Raw genomic sequence first — 24,736 nt, forward strand, 5'->3', positions numbered from 1 at the left:
ATACTATAAAAATAAATCAGCTGAATTTTAGCATAAATACAGGGAAAGCCAGCAGTTGGAATGATTGCAGTTTGGAAAATGTTAGATAGAGGCACTTTAAAAGAAAGATCCCACCCTATCACAGGCTGCTACTTTGAAATAACTCATGTTTCTTTCCCACCTCTAAATTGTCATTTTTCCAGTTCTTTTTGGAAGCTTCAGTATGCAAAGCTTTGACAACAGTATAGGAGAATGAAATCACTACCCACTGTGTGTGACATTTGCTTGAAGATAATTCATTTGGCTTAAAATTGGCAGTGTCTGAAATGCATGAAACAATGAAATGTTTGCATGGGTTCATTGTTTAAAGGAAGGAAATCCATCAAGGTGTCCTTTTAATTGCAGGGCTGTGATAAGCCTTTATCTGATTGTATATCTTTAAATGGATATTTTCTTCCTCAGCTTCATGCAGAGTTGTGTGATAATTGGAATCCTCAGTACCTTTGCACTGTACCTTCCATCTTTGTTCTTTTCCCCACTTGACTTTGGACTGATGGCTTCCTGTATCAGGTAGAATAGTTTTAATGTAAATGATAGAAAATTCAACCCAAACAGGCCTAAGCAACAAAGGGTATCTATTGGCTCATCTTACTAGAAAGTAGAGCTTAAACATCAGGTTTAGGTATGGTTTGATCCGGGCCGTGGTCAACTTCTCAGACCATAAGGCCAATGCTTCTCAAGCTATTGGAAAAAAAGGAACTTAATAAAAAATATTTTTAAACCAATACAGACCCATACTTTTTATAAAATACAATACAAATGAATTACAGAAAAAATGAAATTTAAAAAAATAAATATATGGCCCAGATTTTAATTATTAAGTTCAACAGGTATACATTTATTGTCAAATTGCTGTCAATGTTCTAAACCTGCTTATTTTCAGTTTCTATCCTGACCTTTTTATAGGCTGTTATAGGCTATTGAGAAGCTCTGATTTGCTGCTGTCCTCTTCTGCCAGCTTATTTTTCAGTGTGGTTTGCTTCGGGATGGCAAAATGGCTGCCAGTAGCTTCCAGAATGAGGTGTTCACATCTTTATTCACATCTAGGGAAAGAATTTTCTCAACTATTGTTCAAAAGGGTTGAGGCTCACACTGGTTGGACCAACTCAAAGCCCTTCACTGTGATCAGGGGAATGCCATTGGTTCCTTGTTTATATTATTTGTCCGTTCTTGAACCACTAGATGTTAGAAGAATGTAGGAACATTGGGATGGGGGGGCAGTCTCACTTAGACCATATGTCTGCCATACAATGCTGGGGTGGGGGGCACTGCAGTACTGACTGCTGTTTTATGTTAATAAAAACATCAATATGGGGTGCCTGGGTGGCTCTGTTGGTTAAACATCTGACTTCGGCTCAGGTTGTGATCTCATAGTTCGTGGGTTTGAGCCCCACGTCGGGCTCTGTGCTCACAGCTCAGAGCCTGGAGCCTGAGCTTTACACTTTACATTTAATCTATAACACAATAAAAAATAGATATTTGGCCTTTGTCTTGGGTTCCTGGCGTGGAGCTCCCTAAAAACCCTTGGAATGTCCTGAGTCATGAGTGTCTTTTGTATGTTTACGAAATGACTCCTGGATAGAGGATGTGAGTTCTGCTAAATACTTTCAGGCTGGAGGTTGGTCACCAGAATGACCAAGCCCTGATAGACGGGGCAGAACTGTAGGTGCGGAACTGGAGACTGAGTTCAGTCACCAACGGCCAATGATTTAATCCATCGTGCTGCATAAAACCCCCTAGAATGCATCTAGAGAGCGTCCGGATTGGTGAACACATCAAGATGCTGGGCAGGTGACTTGTCTGGAGAGGGCACAGAAGCTCTGTGTCCACCTCCCCCCCCTTCCTTGCCCTATGCAGCTCCTCCATTTGGCTGTTCCTGAATTGTATCCTTTATGATAAATCATGAGACATAAATAAAGTGTTTTCCTGAGTTCTGTGAGCCACTCCACTGAGGCTGAGCGGTAGAAGTTGTGGGAATCCCCATATTTGTAGCCAAGTCTGACAGGAAGGTAACCTGGGGACCTGGCCCTTGTGCCTGGCATCTGAAGTGAGTGCAGTCTTGTAGGACTGAGCACTTATGCCTGTGGAGTCTGATGCTCCCTTCTGGGTTGTTCATGTCAAATCGAATTGAATTGTAGGACATCCAGCTCCTTTGGAGGATTGAGAATGAGACATGGTCCTAACAGCATTCCCTGAGAGAGGAGTAGGTACTAATATGACCCTAGTGTGCAGTGAGGAAATGGATAAGAGACTTATTAAGCAGCTAAAGTTGCACACCTAGAGATCTTTGGATTTGAAATCTCAAACCGCACTCTCTGCATCGGTGTGTTGTAGACTTCTCAACTAGTCCAGTGAAATACAAAACAATTGGTATTTTTGTGAGGGAAGTGTTAGAGATTTAATGGTTTAACAGAAATGATTTATGTCTGTGTTGGTAAAGCTGTCTTTAAAACGTTTTATTTTATTTGTAAAAAATATTTATTTGTGTGCGTGTGTGTGTGTGTGTGTGTGTGTGTGAGAGAGAGAGAGAGAGAGAGAGAGAGAGAGAGAGAGGAAAGAGAGAGAGAGAGAACAAGCAGGAGAGGGGCAGAGAGAGAGAGAGGGAGACGAGACAGAATCCCAAGCAGGCTCCAGGCTCTGTGCTGTCAGGGAAGAGTCCCACGTGGGGCTCAGACTCACAGAGAGGTCATGACCTGAGCTGAAATCGAGTTGGATGCTTAACCAACTGAGCCACCTAGGTGTGCCACCCCCCCACCCCATTTTTTATTTTTTATTTAAAAAAAAATTTTTTTTTAACGTTTATTTATTTTTGGGACAGAGAGAGACAGAGCATGAACGGGGGAGGGGCAGAGAGCGAGGGAGACACAGAATCGGAAACAGGCTCCAGGCTCCGAGCCATCAGCCCAGAGCCTGACGCGGGGCTCGAACTCACGGACCGTGAGATCGTGACCTGGCTGAAGTCGGACGCTTAACCGACTGCGCCATCCAGGTGCCCCATCACCCCATTTTTTAATTTAAACTTTTTTAAGATGGTGAAGCTTTCTGCAGATGGGGCTAAAGGGAAAATTTACCCACTTAAAATCCTTTGTAAAATAAGACTTGAAAATGAAAATGAAAACCCAGAATTATTTCCAGAGGGTGGACAGTATGTTAACCCTGATATGTACTTAAACACCCCGATGTAAGCTGTCCTTTAAAAAATAACCATATTTATGGGGCGCCTGGGTGGCGCAGTCGGTTAAGCGTCCGACTTCAGCCAGGTCACGATCTCGCAGTCCGGGAGTTCGAGCCCCGCGTCGGGCTCTGGGCTGATGGCTCAGAGCCTGGAGCCTGTTTCTGATTCTGTGTCTCCCTCTCTCTCTGCCCCTCCCCCGTTCATGCTCTGTCTCTCTCTGTCCCAAAAATAAATAAACGTTGAAAAAAAAAAAAACTTAAAAAAAATAAAAAAAATAACCATATTTTTAGGGATCACTTAGGAATATCATTAAGTGAAAAGAATCAAATTGTAAGTTATAACTTCCTGCTGGTTCTGATAACATCTAGAATTTACTCTTTGTGCTTCTGTTAAATCTAGTGTGATACAGGATTTGAAATCCAGAAGATAAAATAGATGGTTTACATTCAAGGAGAGGTGATATTGTGCCACTTTTTTAGGCACTGTGTAAGCAGGTCTTTTTTTTTTTTTTTTTCCAAGGGATTTATCTATTAAAAACTTAATTGGGTTTGTGCTGTCTGGTACAAACAGAAACTGTTATGTCCTCTTAATTAGATAAAAGGAAATTATGTGTCTTGAGATCTTCTCTAAATCAAAGGAGACTTCTCTTGTGCCCTATGTTACTGTGTTAAAAGTCAGTAATTCCATACCACTGATTATAATTTGTGTGTGCATTCAAAATGGGTTGTGAATTCAGAGATTGCATTTGTAACTTAGACGCTTGCTTACATTTTATCCCTGGATAAACATAAAGCCTTCTAGGAATTACCTTTTCTTTACAATGAATTTTCTCCCTCCTACAAGCCTTGTTGCTGAAACATTAGAGAATGTTTTGTATTTGATGTGGGTTTTCATATACAGCTGTGGAACTATGTTACTTGAGCTACTGTAGAAATAGTGTTTTTTCTTCAAGAAAATTGTTTCCTTTCTCTCAAAGCTGCAGATCAGCATTTCTACTCTTCGTGCCTTCTGGCCCCAGGTATTCAATTGACAGATCATGTTACTTCCTTTTCTTTTTGGTCATTCCCATTGGCTCAGTTCAGGGCCCCCAGTAACTGGATTATTGAAATCCAAAGTGGATTCCCCACCTCTAATACCTTCCCAATGGTATTGCTAATGTTCTATAATACAGATCCAGTGCTAGTCCACTATTCAAACATGCTCAATGATTCTCAGATCCCCAGTATATATTTCAGATCTTTTGTTATCAAACTTTTTTCCCATAAGATATTTTACCCACCAGCATTGCTGTCAATTTAGACTATGCCAGAGACATTCCCACCTTGCTAACATTGCCCAAGCTACCTCTGTGTCCTATTGCCCTTTGCTTCCTCTGGGCCCAAACCAGGTTTTGCACTGTCTGGTTTAGGTCCCGCCTCATCCTTGAAATTCTTCTAGATCCTTTCCAGCTAGTTCTCATCTGGTGTTTATCACTCTCATTGGATTGTGTGTCTTCCCAGAGATAAGGAACCTGTCTTATTCCCCTTGGTATCCCAACAGCCTTGCCCTTATTGACATTCCATGGATACTTGTTGAATTGAATCAACAAAAGGTGACCTGGTGACTCAGTTGGTTTAGCATTTGACTCTTCGTTTAGGCTTGGGTCATGATCTCATGGTTTGTGAGATCGAGCCCCAAGTAGGGCTTTGTGCTGACAGTGCTGGCCCGATGTGCTTGGGATTCTCTCTCTTCCTATCTCTCTCTGCCCCTCCCCTGCACACAAGCTTTCTCTCCCTCAAAATAAATAAATAAGCTTTTAAAAAAAAAGAATTGAACCAATAATTAAATGAAATTTATTCTTTTAAAACAGAAGTAGGAGGGAGGAAAAGAGAGGGGGAGAGAAGGAGAATATGCACATGGGTGAATTCTGCATACTTCCTTTATGTAAGGTACAGGGCAGAGCATTGTGGGAGATCAAAAGGAAACTCTGCAAAATCCAGACTATGGGAGGGATGCCTGGGTGGCTCAGTTGGTTAAACATCCTACTTCAACTCAGGTCATGACCTCAGGGCTTGTGAGTTTGAGCCCTGCCCGGGCTCTGTGCTGACAGCTCAGAGCCTGGAACTTGCTCTGGATTCTGTGTGTCTCCCCAACACCCCCCCCCCCCCCATCTCTCAAAAATAAACATTAAAAAAATTAAAAAAAAAAATCCAGACTATAGGAAACCCTATAGGACAATTGACCTGGTTTCTTCAGTGAATAGATTATTGGAAGACAGAGAGACAGAGATGAGTAGCAGACCTAAGAAATTTATCAACTCAGTTGCAATGTGTAGACTTTATAAGGATTTTGATTCAAGCAAACTATAAAGAACACAAGACAATTGGGGAAATTTGAGCACTGATTGGATAACTGATGTTAAGAAATTATGATTAATTTCGATAGGTGTGATAAAACTAGTGTGTTTATGCTGTAAAGTGTCCTTATTTTTAAGAGATACATACTGAAATATCTGCAGATGAAAGGCTGTGATGTCTGGGATTTACCTCCAAACAACCTGGTGTTGGGGGCTGGTGATCGAGGGAATGGGCATGGAGAGAAAACAAGATTGGCTCTGATTGGTAATTGTTGAAGCTGGCAGATGGCTGTGTGGGGATTCATTCATTCTTTAAAAAAAAAGTTTTTGTTTTTAATGTTTATTCATTTTTGAGAGACAGAGAGAGACAGAGTGCAAATGGAGGAGAGGCAGAGAAAGAGGGAGACACAGAATCCTAAGCAAGCTCCAGGCTCTGAGCTGTTAGCACAGACCCTAACACGGCTCCAACCCATGAACTGTGAGATCATGACCTGAGTCGAAGTTGGATGCTTCACCTGAGCCACCCAGGCACCCCAATTCTTTCTACTTTTAAGTTGAAAAAAATTTATTGATGTATAGTAGATACTTTAAGTTTTTTATTTTTTAATTTTTAAGTTTATTTATTTATTTATTTTGGTGGGGTGGGGGGAGACAGAGAGAGGGGCAGAGAGAGGGAAAGAGAATCCCAAGCAGGCTCCACACCATGAGTGCAGAGCCTGATGCAGGGCTCGAACTTATGAATCTCGAGATCATGACCTGAGCCGAAATCAAGAGTTGAATAAGCAACAGACAGCCACTCAGGTGCCCCTATTTTCTTTTTTAATTGAAATATAGTTGATACTTTCGATATTTTTATGTGTTTGAAAGTTTCTCTCATAAAAGATACAGAATAAAATAAGGGCTAAGACATAGGTTTTGGTTTTAAAGTATTTGAACCAGTGAAACTGGGGTCTGGGCGGCTCAGATTCTAGCCCTGGCCCTCTAATGACCTGAATGACCTGGAGTTGCCCCTTTAACATTTCTGGGTTCCACAGAACATTACTCGAGTAAATGAGTTCACTGGATGGGATCCTCCTTGTCAATGGTTACCTGCGATGCTGCACTTTTGAAAGAGGGTTGAGGTGTGCTCTCAAGGAGAAAGATTCTAGAATCAAGGAGCCATGTTCATGAAGGGCTTGGTTTCCTTCAAGCTGTTTGTCAGATTCTAGTTCCAGACTGGTCACCTCCTTTTCCCCAGGGAAACTGGAAGCATTCTGTAATGCAGGCTGTCAATTTGAGTTGCTAGGATTTCAGCCATAGAACAGAGGTGTCATATAATTAGCTGGGTCGTCTTATCCCTAAGTTATTTCTGTGTGTCTAGTGGTTAGGAGATCAGGCTCTGGAGGCCGGGTTCAAATCTCAGTTTAACTACAAGCTGTGTCACCGACCTTCCTTAGAGGGCTGTGGTGACGTTTAAATCAGCTAATACATGTGTGACACATAGTAATGGCTCAATAAATGATATCATTTTTTTCAGGTCCATTAGTCTTGTTTAAAAACTTGTTTACAGTTTTTAAAAGCTAGTTGAGCCTTAAGCACCGTTGTCATCTTCAGTTTCTTCCTCCTCCCTTACCTCTCTTTGGGTTAGAAGCACATTGGAGAGCTCACCATAGTCCTTACCATTGGTGAGAGCAGCACCAAGGTAATCTGAGAAGGGAGTTAGGGACCAGAATTTGCCTCCGAGAGATCGTCCTGTCAGCCCTTCACTTGGATGCTGATGCTGATGGTCTGGTTGCTGTGGCATTTGCCTGTGGTGGCATAGCCAGGGCATTGGTGGGGCCACATCTGGAATCCCATCTCCTGACTGCTGGTTATTTCTGTGGCTGTGTTCAGCTTCCTAAAGTCTCCTTTGGCATCCTAATTGCTTACTAGGATGTAGTGTGGAGAGAAAAATTCTGTCTCCTGTATCTGGTATTAAAAAACTTATCCCCTCTGTTAAGAAGGAATGTCTGGTAATGCTCTAGCATTTGTAGGGAGGGGAAATGGGAGGAAGCGTGGTGTTCCTCACATTCTGACTAATCGCTTAGGCAGCGGGGCTCCGTCATTTCCTTTCTGTGGCTTGGTGACCTCAACCCTCTTCCTGGTCCAGGCCGGCAGCACCTGTGACCACCCTCCCTTCCTTACAGCCAGCTTGTCTTGGGTCTTGGGTCTTTGTCTTACAGTTGTCTGAATCACTTCCCTGTTTCTCATCCTTGATGTTTCCCAGTAAGTAGCATTGTTTCTCCTTAAGCCTATTGTTTTTCTCCTTAATGTTATTTCTTGATTGCCTTCATTTTCTTTTGATGCTTCTATTTATTTTCTATTCATTAAGCTGAAAATAGGTTTATAAAGTTCTCTTATTTTTCCAAGGATGAGATCCCAGTTTATAGATTATCTGCATCCCTTTGCTTTTTCTTCAGCTTTGAGGCACTTTGTGACTCATGAGATTTTCCTGATAAGGGGGAAGGTAATATTTTTATAACACTTGACAGATTATGTAGTGATTTTATAGACAAAATAATGTACTAGGCATAAGAGTTGGAAAGCCTAGATTTTGTCCCGGGTTTTAATTTCCATTCACAAACCAAGTTTTCAGACAAGTTTTTTTAACCTTTTCCTGCTTCCGTTTTCTCATCTGAAAAATGGGAATCCCTAGTGTTTGTTGGAAGATGATGTGTTCTTGGCATTAAGTTCAGTACGTTCTGGCTCATGTAACTGTGGATATTGTGATCGTATTTGGGATTCATAGTAACTTTTTTGAGGTATATTGGACAATTACCCCATTTTTTATCTATTCCCGTTTTCTTTCATTTTTCTTCTTTCATTTTCATCTATTTCTTTCCTTTTGCCTGTGAAGGAAAAAGAAAGACTTAAAAGCTAACACATTTCAGTTGTACAAATATGGCATTAAGGCTCGGTGTTTGAGATTTGCCCTAAAATCTTTCCTTGGAAGAGGAGGCAAAGGGTGAGTGGAGGACTCCTTCCTGCGTCTTTAAATTCAACTTATTCCCGGTTCAGTACAACCCAGAAAGACCGGGGGTGGGTTTGTCCTTGACTTAGAACTGTGTCCAGGCTTCCTGAGCGCAGGTGATAGGCCCGGAGGTGGTGTCGTTCAGTGGGCAGACACACCTGGGGTGGGGTGTTGGCCCTGCTCCAGAAGCCGTCTGCTCCTCCGGTTCCTCCTTGGTACAGTAACTGCCGTGAGACGATTTTGAAGAATAGGACATACACGTGAAGGGCCTGACATGCTATATAGATGCTTAGCCAATGTGAGTTCCTTTTCTAGTTTAGAATATATTTCTGATTTGTGTAATGGGAACTGAAGTGGAAATGTTGGGATTCGGAGCGAACGGCCAAGAAAGAATTCTTCAGACGTCTTTGGTGCAAAAAAGTAGTTTCTTGAAAGCACAGGACAGGACCCATGGGCAGAAAGAGCTGCGCCGGGGTTGTGACGGGTGACTGATTGTATACCTTCAGGTTGGGAGGGGGTTAGGGATAGCATAGCATACATCTCTAAGGAATTTTGGCAGCAAGGTTTTGAGGACCTTGAGGGGGCTAACTATTGTTAGGAAAAGATCATAAAGTACTGTCTAGTAAAACTTCAGTCATAAGACCCTCTAGATGTATATCAGTGAGGCCATATGCTTGGAGGATGATTACAAACCTGTATCTTGGGGGGTAGAGATAATGGAAGTTCCCAAAGGAATTTCTATGTGTGAAAGTAGACTCCCAGGATCCTGGGGGGGGGGGTGGGGGATAATGTTAAGATTGCCTTTTGTCCCTTAGCAAAGTGTCCGCATCGAGGCAGCTGAGCTCCCAGGGGAAGGTCACTCTGCCTGTCTCAAGGACTTACCACTGGACTGTAAGTAGTAAGGAAATTTAATTTCTTCTTTTGCCTTTGTTTCCCATATCAGGATCCTCCTGCTAAAGGAATTTCAGGCAGCAGCCAATAGGTTTTAGAGACATTTTTGTGGGCAGTGGTACTCTTGAAACATCCCTAACTACCCCCACCCTGCCAAGAAAGGCTGGTCTTGTAGGGTTGGGACTTGCTTTCCACCAGTGTTTCTCACCTCCAGGTGGGCCTTAGAGTGACATTGCTTTGTCAGAATACAATTCTGGGCTCCAGACCAGACCTACTGCCCAGACATGTACCTTTGGGAAAAGCTTTCCAGGTTCTTCTGATGCTACCCTGGCTTAGAGCGGCTGCTTTAGACAAACCAGAGTGACTTTCTAGTGTGTCTAAAATATGATTCAATTTAAAGAACTCCAGTTGGGTGTCTCTTTCTGAGGATACAGCAGTTCTTTTCTGAGAGGAGCATGTCCTCTTGTACACTTGGCCTTGTTAATTGGGTGTAATGCTTTCATAGTGACGATAATAGCTAACCCAGGCACTTTACATGTATTAACCCGTGCAGTTCTTGTCGCAGCCCTGCGAGTTAGGTGCTATCACGTGTCCCTTCGGCATGACATATCCAAAGTCACACACAATACCTGGGATGGAGCCAGGTATTGAACCCATGCAGCCTGGCTTAGGAGTCAGTGCCCTTGTCCCTCATGTTATCCATCTGTCTTAATCGCAGATAGGACTGTCTTGGAAGAGGGCTTTGGAACATGCCGCTGTTACCCAAGGGTTGTGGAAATTTGGTAAGAACTGGTAGCCTCTTCTCCGCTGACTTTATATTGTTTCTTGGTGTATCCTGGCTGGGTCCAGATGTGAAGAGGACTCCTACATCAGAGCGGATGTGTGTGCAAGCAGGTGGTAAGGGGGAGGGGTAGAGCACATTTACAAGCCCGCCTCTCCTATTTACTCCTTCCACTCTCCCACTTATTACCGAGGCGTGTGGGATTGGTTCGCTCTAAGGGTGGTAATTTGGGAGTCACTCCTTTGGCTTCCTTCACTGTAGCGAAAATGATAGACTCGTTGCTCTTTGAAGGTGAATGTCTCTTTGAGAGAGCCTGAGAATGACTTTCATTTCATCTGTATTCGGGAGAGAACAGAACACAGTTCCCAAAGGCCTGGTGCTAAATAGTCGTTTGAGGAGGGCTTCATGTGGGAGCTCTTTGCAGCCTGGAACAGGCTGTAAAATAGACTGGGGGATATACTTGCTTTAGACTGACCTGCCCAGACAGAACATTGTGGGGCGCTCAGGCAAATGCAGCCGGTGTGAAATAACAATTAGAACGGCCACTTGCTATGTGCTGGGCACTGTGCTAGGTCATTTAGGACACTTTGTCCCTTATCCTGGTGGATATCTTGGTTCCCATTGTATGGAGCAAGAAACCAACTTAAAAAGTTAAATTATGAGTCTTACGGTCACACAGATAAGTGATGCAGTCAGGATTTGAGCACATTTCTCTCAGACTCCAAAGCCCTGAGTATTACTTCCTATAATACTTCACTCTTCTGTGAAAGAAAACTGTGTGGTCAGCTTTGCAGCAGCATTAATTTGTAAATAAAAGCCTTCTTTCCTGATTTAACATGAAGATCTTCTTTTGGATGTAAGGAATAAAATAAACACTGCTAACTGCTGTCCTGAAATGAAGGAAGTAAAAGAAATGAATGAATGAATGAATGAATGAATGAGTGAATGAGTGAGCTGGACTGGTGGTAGATTTGTAGAGCATGGGGAGATCCCTCCCCCAGGATACTCAGGAACTCTGATCATCTTCTAAATAAGTCTGTTGGGGTCCTTCGCCCTCCCACCCGATTAAACATGATATAATATCTGGACCTTGAAGTAGCAATTTGTATTTCTGGCTACATTTAATTCCTGACTTATTTACTCTTGATTTCTTTCCCTTAAATTAGTTGTACCTCCTATTCCTCCCCTTTTCTTTTTTTCCCTACTGTCCTTTCCAGTAGAAGGTTTTGCTTGCCAGGATCATTTGGTTTAAGGTGGATAATGTATGTAATTTTAAAAGTTCAGATTTCTTTGAAAAAGTCTGAAAAGGATTAATAAAGGCATATCCATCAATTCATGAACCACAAAAATTAGGATGAGCTTTCCAACAAATGTTGTTATTATAATACTTACTGTTCCATTTTCAATTCAGACATTATAGATGCCCCGAGGAAACAGACACAGAGGGAAAATGAGATGTGATCATATTAATTATGGTTTCACTTCTGCGGTTAAATAGATTTCCAGCTAGAGTCAGGGTTGCTTCTTAATTAAACAAGTATTTCTTGAGGGCTTGAAATCTGCCAAACTCTGTACTAGTCTTTGATTTCACCTGTTCCTTGGGTGCTAGTGCCATTTCAGCTCTGAGTTGGTTTTAAAAATTCTTTGCAGCAGCTCTCAGAATAATTTAGGTCGGAGTTTAGGACTGTCATTCCATGAAAGCCATTTTTCCATGTACTTGAAGGGTAACATCATATCTGTCTTTTTTTTTTTCATTTGGGTTCTCTGTTATTCCTCTCCTTTCTCCTCCTCCTTTTCTTGGCCTTACGTTCTTGATTAGCAAGAAATACCAAAATTAACTTAAAGAAATTGTATAGATCCGTGCTTCCTATCAAGTGGCCTTCAGACCATCAGCATTATAATCACTTGTGCTTGTTGAAAATGTATATTTCTGCGACAACAGGGATGGACCTAGAAGGTATTCTGCCAAGTGTAATAAGTCAGAGAAAGACAAATACCATATGATTTCACTTCTATGTGGAATCTAAAAATCAAAACAAACAAACAGCAGAAACAGACCCATAAATACAAAGAACAAATTGAAGGTTGCCAGAGGGAAGGGGAATGAAGGGAATGGGCTAAATGGGTGAGGGGGGGGTGGGAGATACAGGCTTCCAGTTATGGAATGAATAAGTCACAGGGATAAAAGGTACAGTGTAGGGATATTGTAATAGTGTTGTGGAATCACTGTGCTGTACACATGAAACTAATGTAAAATTGTGTGTCAGCTATAATCCAATTAAAATAAAATGCATATTCTTGTGTCCCACCCCAGATCTGAATGTGAGAACTGCTGAATTAAGAGTTACATGCATGTTATTTTTATGCTAGCGGTAGAATGTTCTCTTTTTCTCTTTGAATAAAGAGGTAATCTCATTTTCCCCCTGAGTTAATGTACTCTGATTAAAAAACAAAAATGAAAACGATAAAAAAATGCTTCCAAAAAGAATGCTGGAATTAGGTTTTAGAATTTGAGAAACTTTTCTTTAGATTTTTACTGAAACTCAAGTTGTTCTTTCATCCACTGTGGGTATCCTCAAATTATTATTAGCAAACTACCCAATTCTTTGACTTTTTAAAAATGAAAGAAGTTTCATTAATTTGAAGTCCTAGTTCAAGTGACTAATATTTTATTTATTTATTTTTTTAATGTTTATTTTTGAGACAGCATGAACGGGGGAGGGGGAGAGACAGAGAGAGACACAGAATCTGAAGCGGGCTCCAGGCTCTGAGCTGTCAGCACAGAGCCTGATGGGGGGCTCGAATTTGTCACCTGTGAGATCATGACCTGCGCTGAAGTCGGACGCTCAACTGACTGAGCCACTCAGGCATCCCAAGCTACTAATGTTTTAAAATGAGTCAGAGGAGTCACAGAGTTGTGGTTGGTGGCAAAACTGGATAGAAACAGGTTCTGATCTGTGCCCATCAGCTGTGTGACTCTAGGTAAGCCCTTTCAACATTCTGTCCAGTAGCAGATGGCATGGGTATGTGGTGACTTCCCTTCTGGTTCTGATTGAGTCGGACCTTGTGGAAAGAGAAATAGAAGATGTTGACAGATAGGCCTGTATGCTGGAGAGGGAAAGTTTTGTATTGGTAGGAGGGACTTTTAAAATGAAATACATGATGGCCGAAGGAAAGACAGTCCATCAGTCCATAAAGAATAAGAATATTGAAGTTAAAAAGAAATGATTGGGAGTTTCTTGTACTCATTCAGAACAACAGTGCAGTACTTACCCAGATTCCCGGTTACTGAAGCCCAACCAGGAAATGGACTTCCTTAAGGCAAGGACTGCCCTTTGTTTGACACATTTCATTTGCTGTACTGTTGCCAGGTACGTTTGTGCCATTTTATAGATTTTGGTAGAAGTGGGTGATGGTAGGATCTGGGGAGAGCACACGTCTTACATATTAGAAACTGCCACTATTCGAGGAAAGAAACAAAGCATCCTGCTTTAAGAGATTCATCCGTCCTAAGCTAATTCAAACAACTGGAGAATTGAGGAGAAATTGGAGTTCAGTAAATGATTTCTTGCTTGTGCTGTTGTATTCCATTTCTGTCTGTTGAGTTATGGAGAGAAAGATGGATATCAAAGTATATAAAGTATATAAAAAAGTATAGCAAAGTATATAAAGACCAGTGTTAAAGACCAGTGTTCCTTAAATCTCAATAACTTACGGGCCTCTTTATTTAAAGGAAAAAATTTCTCACAAATCCCCAGTACTAACATGAATATTTTTATTATGAAGTAGCTTAAATATGCTCAAACATAAAACTTGGTATAAACTCCTTATGCTTCAGCTCTTATATAACTATTAAACAATGACAAATTTATAGAGTAAATTCAACAAAGCCACAAAACCAATCACCTTCAAATTAACATTAATTTGTCATGACAGATAATGTTGTTTGATTAAAATGAAACCTCTCTTTGGAAATGTGATTATGGTTCTAACACCAAAGTTTTAGTTCTTTTGAGATCTGTGTGTAACTCAGTTCTCCTTCCACCTCCCTGTATTCAAAACTTCAAAAGCACCTTCTTTTGGCAGGAATGCATGATTTGGTTGCTTAATTTAGTTTTATTTATTTTTCTTACTTGTCCTTGATGATTAAAATTATACCACCGGATGCCATGCCAATCAAAAACATGAATGCAAACTCACTTTTGATCAAGCAAGAAGGTGGGATTTGGTACCTTGTTGCACATGGGATAGGTGGAGGGAGGAGAGGGGCCGTTGGTACCTGCTATATTGGGTTTCTGATTTGGATGAGTTTGAATGGTGCCATTGAGCAAAATGTAGAACAAAGGAGGAAAAGTAGGTTTTGAGGGAAGATGATTAGTAGGGGACTTAGGTTTCCAGCAGTAGAGTGGATTGGATACTCTGACATGCTTCCCCACTGTAATCTGGATAAAACATTTTTTAATGTACTTCTGGGATCACAGGAGCTAAAACATCTCCAAAATCTCCTACCTCAATTAGATCAACTAATCTAAGGGTAAATTAAACCAAAGCTGAGAGCTTTGTATATAAACAAACACAAAAGATAGATTGCCACAGGGGCAAATGATGATATCCCCACTGTGTTTGGAGACTGAGCCTTGGGTCAGTGGCAAGGTGGACGAGCCTGCCTTTTGCTAGGACCTATAAAAAAAACCCAAGGTGGCCCAGGTAGGTAGCTCCCGTTGGCTTTTGGGGGAAGCAAATGCAAGTCCTTTCTGGAGGAAGGCATTCCCTTCTTTGGACCTTATGGTTCTCCTAAGACCAACCAAATATCAATTCAGAAAAAAAGATCTCTAATTCTTCTAGAAAACAAACCACCAAGAGTGAGAGTCACCAGAAACAAAAAACAATAAATTTAGAATCCTGAGCACTTCAGGTATGAAAATGATCTGATGCAGAATATAAAATAACTATGTTTGAAATGCCTTAAGAAATAAAATAGTTACAAATCAGTACAGAGAGCGCGAGATAAAAATTGACCAGGCATATTATGTAGCCATAAAAAGAAGGAAAGCTTGCCATTTGTGACAACTTGGATGGGCCTTGAGGGCTTTATGTTAAGGGAAAAAGTAAGAGAAAGACAAATGCTGTATGATCTCACTTATATGTGGAATTAAAAAAAAACCCCAAACTCCTAGAAACAGAGAACAGGTTGGTGGTTGCTTGAGGAGAGGAGTGGGGGAAATGGTGAAAGTGGTCCAGGTACAAACTTTTAGTTATAAGTTCAGGGATATAATATGCAGCATAGTGACTACAGTTAACAATACTGTATTTTATATTTGAAAGTTACTAAGAGAGTAGGTCTTAAAAGTTCTCATCAGAAGAAAAAAAATTGATAACTATGTGAGGTAATAACTGATGTTAATTAAACTCATTGTAGTAATTATTTTGCAACATATACAAATGGTAGATCTTAAGCACCTTAAACAGATATGGTGTTATGTGTCAATTATATCTCAATAAAATGGGTGCGGGGGTGAAGAGTGGGTACAAGGGCAACATGAATCTAGGTGTTTTTGTTGTTGCTGAAAAAAAAAATTGACTAGGCTGACTTTGAAAAATACAAACAAAAACAGCACCTAAAGAAAAAGTTGTAACTGTTAAAATAATTCAATAATTAGAAATAGCTGAATGGGTAATTAATGAACTAGAAAAGAAGATTTGAAAGAATCGGAATGTAACACAGAAATGAGAAGAAAAACACGAAAGTGTAGTTGAAAGGTAGAAAGACTATAATGAGATCTGTTCAGAGCCCCAGAAAGATAATAACAAATGGAGGGACATTATATTTGAAGAGCTAGTATATAATTTTTAGAGTTTATGAAGGACATAAATGACCAGTGTTCCTTAAATTCAAGTAATTTATGGACAGATGAGGGGAGCACAGTATAAACTAATAAAAAGAAATCCATGTCTACATATAGGTGTACACTTCAGTACACCAAAATAAAGATGATCGTAAGAACATACCAGAAGAAAAGGGTAATTGTTCATCAAGGGAATAATGAGCTGACAGCTGACTTCTCAACAGCAATAATGGGGAATGGAAAAATATCTACAAAATGCTAAAAGAAAAATCCTGTTTGATTGTATACCAGCAGAACTGTCATTCAGGAAAAAGGCAAAATGTGCTTTCCAAAAATCTAAATTGTTTTTAATGTTTTATTTTATTTTTGAGAGAGAGATCGGGGGAGAGGAGGAGGGAGGGAGGGAAGGGCAGAGAGAGGGAGACACAGAATCTGAAGCAGGATCCAGGCTCCGAGCCCGACGCGGGGCTTGAATTCACCAACCGTGAGATCATGACCTGAGCCAAAGTTGGACACTTAACCGACTGAGCTACTCAGGTATCCCTGCTTTCCAAAAATCTAAAACTTGCCATGACAGACTTTTATTAAGATACTTCTTAATGGATATACTTCAGGAAGAAGAACGTGCTTCTAGGAGGAAGGGCTGAGATGCAAAAAGGAATGGTAAAGAAATTGATAAACATATAGGTAAATCTCATTAAAATTAAATAAAATTAAAAGTTTTTTAATTTAAAATTTATCTTTTAAGTAGTTCCACACCCAGCATGGGGCTTGAACTTATGACCATGAAATCAAGAGTTGGATGCTCTACCATCTGAGCCACTCAGGCACCCCTAATTTAAATATTTTTAATTTAAAAATTAAAAATTTTCTTCAGTCATACTAGCCACATTTCAAGGCACATGTGGTTAGTGGCTACTGTATTGAATAACACAGATATGGAACATTTCCATCATTGAAGAAAGTTCTGGCGAACAGCACTGTTGTAGAACAATGGAGGGGAAATACATTAAGATAATTTCTACAATTCATTTTAAGATGCCATTGTTTCAAGAGTCACCATTATATAGTACATGTAAAAAATTTTAGGAAACACATTGCCAATTTTTTTAAAGATTCTATCTTATTTTTTAAAAAGTTTTTAATGTTTATTTTATTTCTGAGAGAGAGAGAGAGAGAGTGTGTGTGTGAGCAGAGAGAAAGAGAGAGAGATAGAATCTGAAGCAGATTCCAGGCTCTGAGCTGTCAGCACAGAGCCCAGCATGGAGATCATGACCTGAGCCAGGTGAGATCATGACCTGAGCCAAAATCGGGTGCTTAACTGACTGAGTCACCCAGGTGCCCCTAAGATTTTATTTTATTTTATTTTATTTTTTCAATGTTTATTTATTTTTGGGACAGAGAGAGACAGAGCATGAACGGGGCAGGGGCAGAGAGAGAGAGGGAGACACAGAATCGGAAACAGGCTCCAGGCTCTGAGCCATCAGCCCAGAGCCTGACGCGGGGCTCGAACTCACAAACCGCGAGATCGTGACCTGGCTGAAGTCGGACGCTTAACCGACTGCGCCACCCAGGCGCCCCTAAGATTTTGTTTTTAAGTAATCTCTGTATCCAGCTTGGGGCTCAAACTTACAGCCCTGAGATCAAGAGTTGCGTGCTCTGCTGACTAAGCCGCCAGGCACTCCTGTTGCCAAAACTTTTTTAAGCTGCCATTTTTATAAGACACGTCTCAATATCACCTGTGTGAAAATGTGAAGAAATGTGCCTCTTGGGATGGATGCCATTAGGGGTTAGAGCATTAATGGCATGGACATCCAGGAGTTGTGATCCAAGTAGGTTGGACATAGATGGACATAGATCTGGCCTGGAGACAAAGCATGGTGCGTATTTGGCGCATAGAGTAGGTCTCAGTCAATGTCTGGTGAGTGAATGGGTGATGTACTGCATGGGTGTGTGGGAGTTATCAGGATACCCTGTAGTCGGGCCTGGGAATGTGGTTGAAGTCACCAACAGATTTATATGAAGTATGAGGAGAGTCAGGATGAAGCCTTGGTGAACACGATGGGTATTCTAGTGGTCATGTAGAAAGGAGCCTACGAAGGAGCCTGAGAAAGAGACTTCAGAGGTGGGGAAGAACCAGGAAGACTTTGGGCAACCTGAGACTAAAGGGTGAGGAAGTGAGATGTTGTGTCGACTCTGCCAGGATAAGGCCTATGCATTCCTGAGGTAAGTGTCAGCCTGCTCTATGTGATAAGGGAAGCATTGGAAATTACAAAGGCAGTAATTACAAGTCAGTAATTATTTCTGCCAGGGCATCTGAGAAGACTTCATGAAGGAGGTAATATCTGGGCGGGGCTTCAAAGAACAAACACTTGGCATGTCTGAGTGGTATGGCGGGGCAGTCTGGGCGGATGGAGTAACACTAACAAAAGCCTGAAATTGTGAAAACGTGTGCAGCCCTTGGCAGTAATTCCTAATGAGCCGGACTTCGCTGTGTCCAGCTTCTTTCTAGGTAAAGGTCTCATGTTGATGAAGGAGCATCCATTCTCTAAGATCAGAAGCACACCTTTTACTAACCTTTGGTCGGATCGGAAGGTAACTAAAATAACTGCAGACCTGACCAGATACCTCCCAATGCTCTAAATAGACTACTTTATGCATGATTTTCAGAACATAATCTTAATACAGAATTTATTACTAAATTTTGAGATTTAAGTTCTGTGTGCAAAACTAATACCTGTGTTGTATTGCAAATTAGGTAATCATATGACAGACATCCTTAGACTACAGAGTGGAAAAGAGACTTAGCTTGCTCCAGTTAACCAGGTGCTAAGAAAATATGGGGCAGATAAGACTTGGGTAAAAAAATCCCGGGTCTTTGATTTAAAAGCTAGGTAACATCCGTCAAGTGACTGGACTTCTTTATGACTCAAATTGCCCATTTAAAAATAGGCGTAATAATAGTTCTTACTTCAGGATGGACGTGAGGATTAATGGAAAGCACTTAGCAAAAAGTTTCCCATTATCATGAAAAAAATATTTCGATACTTTCTTCTGTAAGAAAATCTAGTAAAACCCAGTGGTTCCCAATCATGGCTGTGCATCAAAGCATCATGGCGAGATAGTTAAAAAATGAAGAAGACTTCCCGGACCCTACCCCAGACCTGGTATGTGTGTCGTAGGAACTGGGCTTTGGACTTTGTATTTTTTTGTAGGAACTCCAGGGTTAGGAAGTCTTCTGTGGAGTTGAGTATCATTTTGGTCACTTTTCCTCGGATACTTTTTTCCTTGCTCTACAGTGTTTTGAACATTGGCTCTTAGTGTTTGCTGAGTATGTGAGCTTTCAGGTTATTAATCCTGGTCACTGTGTGGCTCTTTACTCCATACCTTCTTTTGTCTTTCTTCCTCTTTTCTCACCCCCTTCTCCTCCATCCCATGCTGAATTTTTAGACAGTTGTGTTGACAGTGTCCTGGACAGCCTAGTTCTCAGGCCCTTTTTATTTATTTTTGTAATAAAACAGATTAAAAAAAGAAACTTTTCTAAGGCAGACATTTGGCATGTTAAAATGGAACTTCAGTTTAGTTTCTAAAATAAACAATTCGGCTTTTTTTTAAATTCTTTAAAATATGAGTGCTCCAGGAAATGCTTCTAAAATAACTGATATTCCCCTTGTTAACACTGGGGTTGTTAATTGGCTGGATTCCAGCGTGTGTTCTTTTTCCTTGGTAGGGGGCAGGGGGCCGGTGTGGAGAGAGTGCTCTACTCCATGCCAACACACAAATTGTAGTCCCACAAACCTAAGAGTGTGGTTCATATGCTCGCAGTAGTTATCTGGTATATTGTAAAATGTGTTCTGGAGATTAAGAAGTAAAAATTTTAGGGGCCCCTGGGTGGCTCAGTCAGTTAAACGTCCGCCTCTTGATTTCGACTCAGGTCATAATCTCACAGTTTGGCGGATTGAGCCCCGCTTTGGGCTCTGCGCAGACAGTGTGGAACCTGCTTGAGATTCTCTCTCTCTCTCTCTCTCTCTCTCTCTCTCTCTCTCTCTCCCTCCCTCCCTCCCTCCCTCCCTCCCCCCCCCCCACTCCCTCTCTGTCCCTCCCCTGCTTGTATGCATACTCTCTCTCTCAAAATAAACTTAAAAAATTTTTAAAAAAGAAGTAAAATTTATTCTAATTGGATCAGTTAGAATATTCCTTTTAACTTTTGTGTGTAGGTAGTTTGGTTAGAAGAATCACCGTATTGCAGCCTTGCTGCTTACTCTGTCTAGTTCATATATTGTGCATTTCATATGGATGAGAAATGACTAAAACGTCAGCTTTATCAGGGCGGAAATTATGGTCCCTGGCACTTAGAATAGTGCCTGGCACGTAGTGTTGGAGAAGAATATATAAATGAATGAGCTGACAATTAGACAACCAAACTAAAAGCCACGTCTACCACTTTTCATTGAGAAACTTCCTCAAGGACTCTTAAAGGTAACAATACCTGATATTGGTCTGGTATCTGGATTGGAGGCTGCCTGCGTGTTCCCATAGCTCCCTGTGCCTCACGCAAGTCACACTGCATTCCTCAACCTAAGTCCTTGCAGGAAGGGACTGGGTCTGTTCATGGTTGTGTCCTCAGTGCCTTATCTGGCAGCATTGCCGTTTCTTAGTAAATATTTGTTGAATGAACGAACATATAGAGCTAAAGTTTCCATAATGTGTTCATATTTGGTTTTATCGGTTGGCAGTCCCATGAAGTTGGCTGATGGTATCACACCAGTTTTACAAATGATGTAACAAAGGTTAAAGAGCATACATTAGTTATCCCAGAAAGCCTCAGGTCATTGTAGGACTGCAAGCTCTAAATCTGCCTGTGTCTTCATCCCTTGTTCTTTCCAGAACAGCCTTGAAAATATTAGTAAGCTCTGGGTGTTGTATGTAAGCGATGAATCATGGGAATCTACTCCCAAAGCCAAGAGCACATTGTATATACTGTATGTTAGCTAACTTGACAATAAGTCATATTTAAAAAATAAAAAAAGAAATAACTGATATTCTAAAAAAAATAAAATATAGTTAATTTCTTTTTAAGAAAAGCACTAAAATTAGGAATAAAATGAGTTTAGCATGGGTGAGATAAACTTTACTTTGTTTTTGGTTTTAAGTTGCCACCCAGAACAGGAACAGTTTAATTTAAACTGAATGATGAGTTTTTTTTTTTTTTAATTTTTTTTTTTCAACGTTTATTTATTTTTGGGACAGAGAGAGACAGAGCACGAATGGGGGAGGGGCAGAGAGAGAGGGAGACACAGAATCGGAAACAGGCTCCAGGCTCGGAGCCATCAGCCCAGAGCCTGACGCGGGGCTCGAACTCACGGACCGCTGGACCGCGAGATCGTGACCTGGCTGAAGTCCGACGCTTAACCGACTGCGCCACCCAGGCGCCCCTGAATGATGAGTTTTAATAAATCAGTCTATTATTGAAAAGCAAACAAACAAAAAACATTAGTGAACATAAATTCCCCCTCCCTGCCCCCTCCGGTTGAAACCTCTACTTGAGAGCCAGAGATGGGAAGTTACCATATGAAATGAAACCTTTTCCAAATTGTGTCATGTCTTCCTCATCAGCTAGAGTCTTTGTTGGATGCCAGTTTGGGTGATTCATAAATAGATCCTTTTAAGTTGCCTGTGATGGGTACCTATGATACGTCCTTTTTGAAACAAATAAAAAATAAAACAATTTTAAGACTATACTTTTTCCTTCCAAACATTTTAAGATGTAAATTTATCAATACCATAAATATGTTTTTGAAAATCAGATTTCCAAAGTGGTGAAAGGCATGTTCTCCAGTGTATTTTAGCCTGGTCTTCCTGGTCATTTTGATATAGAACTTTCTGAAGTGTTGAATTGGCTTGGCTGGTATTTCTGGACTCAGGCTCGAGAAGGAGAACCCTTCCCTGTGATATTAGAATAGGAAAAATAAAATGCCGGCCAAACATCTAAGATTCTCAAATGGTGGCAAGCATCTGGGTGCACGTTTCGCCAAAGGCATCACTGAAGTAAAGACCACGCAACACCCAGCCAGGGTTCCAAGAAAGCCTTTTAAAATCTGTGAGTCTGATCTAATTTCTGTTTCATCTCTATTAAGAAAGATAACTTGATGGCTCCAGCAAGATTTCATCCAGTTTGATCAGTAGGTCAGAGTTCGTTCTCCCAGCCGGATAAATTTGAACTTACCATCATCGCCTTACAAATAACTTTAAAGAGTTACTTGAACAATACCACAGAGCTTTGATTTCATTGTGAAATGGCAACAAGAATCCAGTTCCCTTTGCCCGCTGTGGACATTGACCTTTAGTATTAGAACAGAGGCATCAAGGGGGAATAAATAAACTACCAATGTTGTGTTTCCTCCAGGATCCAGCCATGAAAATATATGGCAGGGACTTGAGGAGCAGTTTTGGGTGGAAAAAAATACATTTTCTTTTTTAATCGGTGCCTGGCTTCTCAAATGAGGCGGGACAAGCTATTGTGTTTGTGCTGGCTCTTACAAAGCGAGATCACATCATCCCTCGATGCGGCTTTTTTTTTTTTTTTTTTTTTTTATTAGCAGCTTCACAGCCCATGGCTTTGTTGTCCTGCTGCACAGTAGGACAGGCTGACGAGCAGTGAGCTCAATAAAGGCTTTTCAGGGAGCGTTTCTGAGTTTGTCATTGCCATCTGTCCTCTTCTCTCCCCTTGCTTTTCAGGCTATTCACATTTTGTGCAAATCTTGGGTTTCTGATTGGTGTGGCGGGGACACTGTAGGTGGATGCTAAGAAAGAAGTGGAGGTGAGCAGTATTTCAAATAAATAACTTAGAAGCAAAGAGAAAAATCTTGCTCGCTCTCTGAGGTTGTATCAGACATAAGATAGGAAGTATTAGGATTATTTCATTTTATTTTACGTTAGTTCTCGGGGACTGTTGTTAATTTTTGAAACCACTAATGCCTCTCCCCTAAGAGTTGGGTCATTTTGGCAGGAAGAGGCCAGGACCTGATGCCATAAATCACTTGTTTGCAGCTACTGGGGTGAGCATGCATCTTTCTTCTCTCTTGCAGGTGGCTCATTGCAAGTGTAGTTTTAGCTTGTTGAAAACCCTTTGTCCTGCTTTGATTGCTGGGTATGTGCTGTTGTCAACAGGGCAAATGCTAGGACCAGAAAGCTTTCGGTGTGATAGGCAGTTTTTGTTCTGGACACCTGCCGCCCGAGCACACTGCAGCCATTGTTCCTCTGCTTGAACGTGTTCTGGGCAGAGCCACCACGTCTTTTTTAGCCTGCAGTTGAGTCTTTTTTTTTTTTTTTTTTTCCTGCATGCATTTCATTTTTGGTGGAACAAATGTCTGTCTTATTCTCCTGGCTTTGCTGGTATGAATTTAACATGTGCGTGTGTTTCATACAAACTTGCATTTGGAGGAGTGTGTGCTGAGACATTGTAGTGGTGGAAAGAGTGCTGGGTCAGAGTGGAGACAGGTGATCTGGACTTTGATCTCTGATCCTCTCATCCCTGCTGTGTGGCCTCAGTAAAGATATTTGAACTCTCTGGGCATCTCACTGTCTTCATTTGTAACCTCAGGGAGTTTGGGGGTTCTTGGAATGATGGATTACCAACTCCTCCAGTGTTAAGATTCCACCACTGTGTTTTGTGTGTTCTGGGATGCTAAGAGTGTCAAAAATAGAGGGTGTCAAGTGCTCACTAGGGCCGGGCTCCTGTGAGATTGTATGTAACACCCGGAGGCACTCTTTTTAATTAAGCAAAAATTAGATGACATGACAGTGACAGAGATGATTGGATGAATTAACTAAAGGAGGGAAATAACTATGGTCTTCTTGTCTACTTGTGGTAAGTTTGCAGAAAACAAACACAAACTTTTTATTTCTAGAAAAGTAGTGTTAATCAGTTCTGACAGTGTTATTGGACATTTGGGTTTGGAACTTCTACATTAAGAATTGTTGAGTTGAGATAAATGAAGACTTCTTAATTTATTAGCTCTTATTGATGAGATAAGAGGAAACCCACAGATCGGGCTGATGTAGGATAGACATCCAATTCCTGATTTGTATTCTCATACTGTTTAATAAAAATCTTCTTTAAAAGTATTCTAATTCTACAAGTAATCCATATAAGTTGTAGAAAATTTGGAAAACACCAAGGAAAGACAAATGGCTTCTAATTCCATGACCCAGAAATAGCTCTTTTTTCATACTTTGGTGTCTTTAAAATATACATACTCAGTTTGTAGAATAAAATTGGGATCATACCATACATATATATATATAACTTTCCTGTATTCCTTTTGAGATGATTTTTGGGACTGAGTTTTCAAATGAAGGTACAGATTAATGTAATATTATGCGTGGCACACTTGTGACAGGGTCTGTTTTGACTTACAGAAATAGAATTGTAGACCCAGTATCTGAAAATAACACTTGTCCTGTTCCCTCTCGAACAGGCTTTCAATGTTTAGCATTTATAGATGTTGTCATAGCTAATACTATAATTAACAAATGAGGACTTCTTAGTTTATTAGTTCTTAGTTGTTCACTAATTGCTTTTGTAAGTTTCCCTCATTTTAGTTTTCCGTGCCAGAATTGTTAACTTGCAATACCAGTGAGCAGAAGTTATTTTAGCACTGTGTTTCTGGATGCCTTG

At 40.8% G+C, this 24,736-nt stretch overlaps 1 protein-coding gene across 14 annotated transcripts in view; it reads left to right on the plus strand.

Moving 5' to 3' along the window:
• The window catches only part of APBB2 (amyloid beta precursor protein binding family B member 2), a 397,886-nt gene that overhangs the window by 54,423 nt on the left and 318,727 nt on the right, over positions 1 to 24,736 (plus strand). Inside the window, exon 1 of one of the 14 annotated variants that reach the window (XM_047855460.1) lies at positions 9,398 to 9,429. The exons of the other annotated variants lie outside the window; for them this stretch is intronic. The gene's annotated coding sequence lies outside the window, so the exon portion shown is untranslated. Of the gene's footprint in view, positions 1 to 9,397; positions 9,430 to 24,736 lie in introns of those variants that run through there. 14 annotated transcript variants of the gene reach the window in all.

Source organism: Prionailurus viverrinus, chromosome B1 (genome assembly GCF_022837055.1).
Source record: "Prionailurus viverrinus isolate Anna chromosome B1, UM_Priviv_1.0, whole genome shotgun sequence".
NCBI lineage: Eukaryota > Metazoa > Chordata > Mammalia > Carnivora > Felidae > Prionailurus > Prionailurus viverrinus.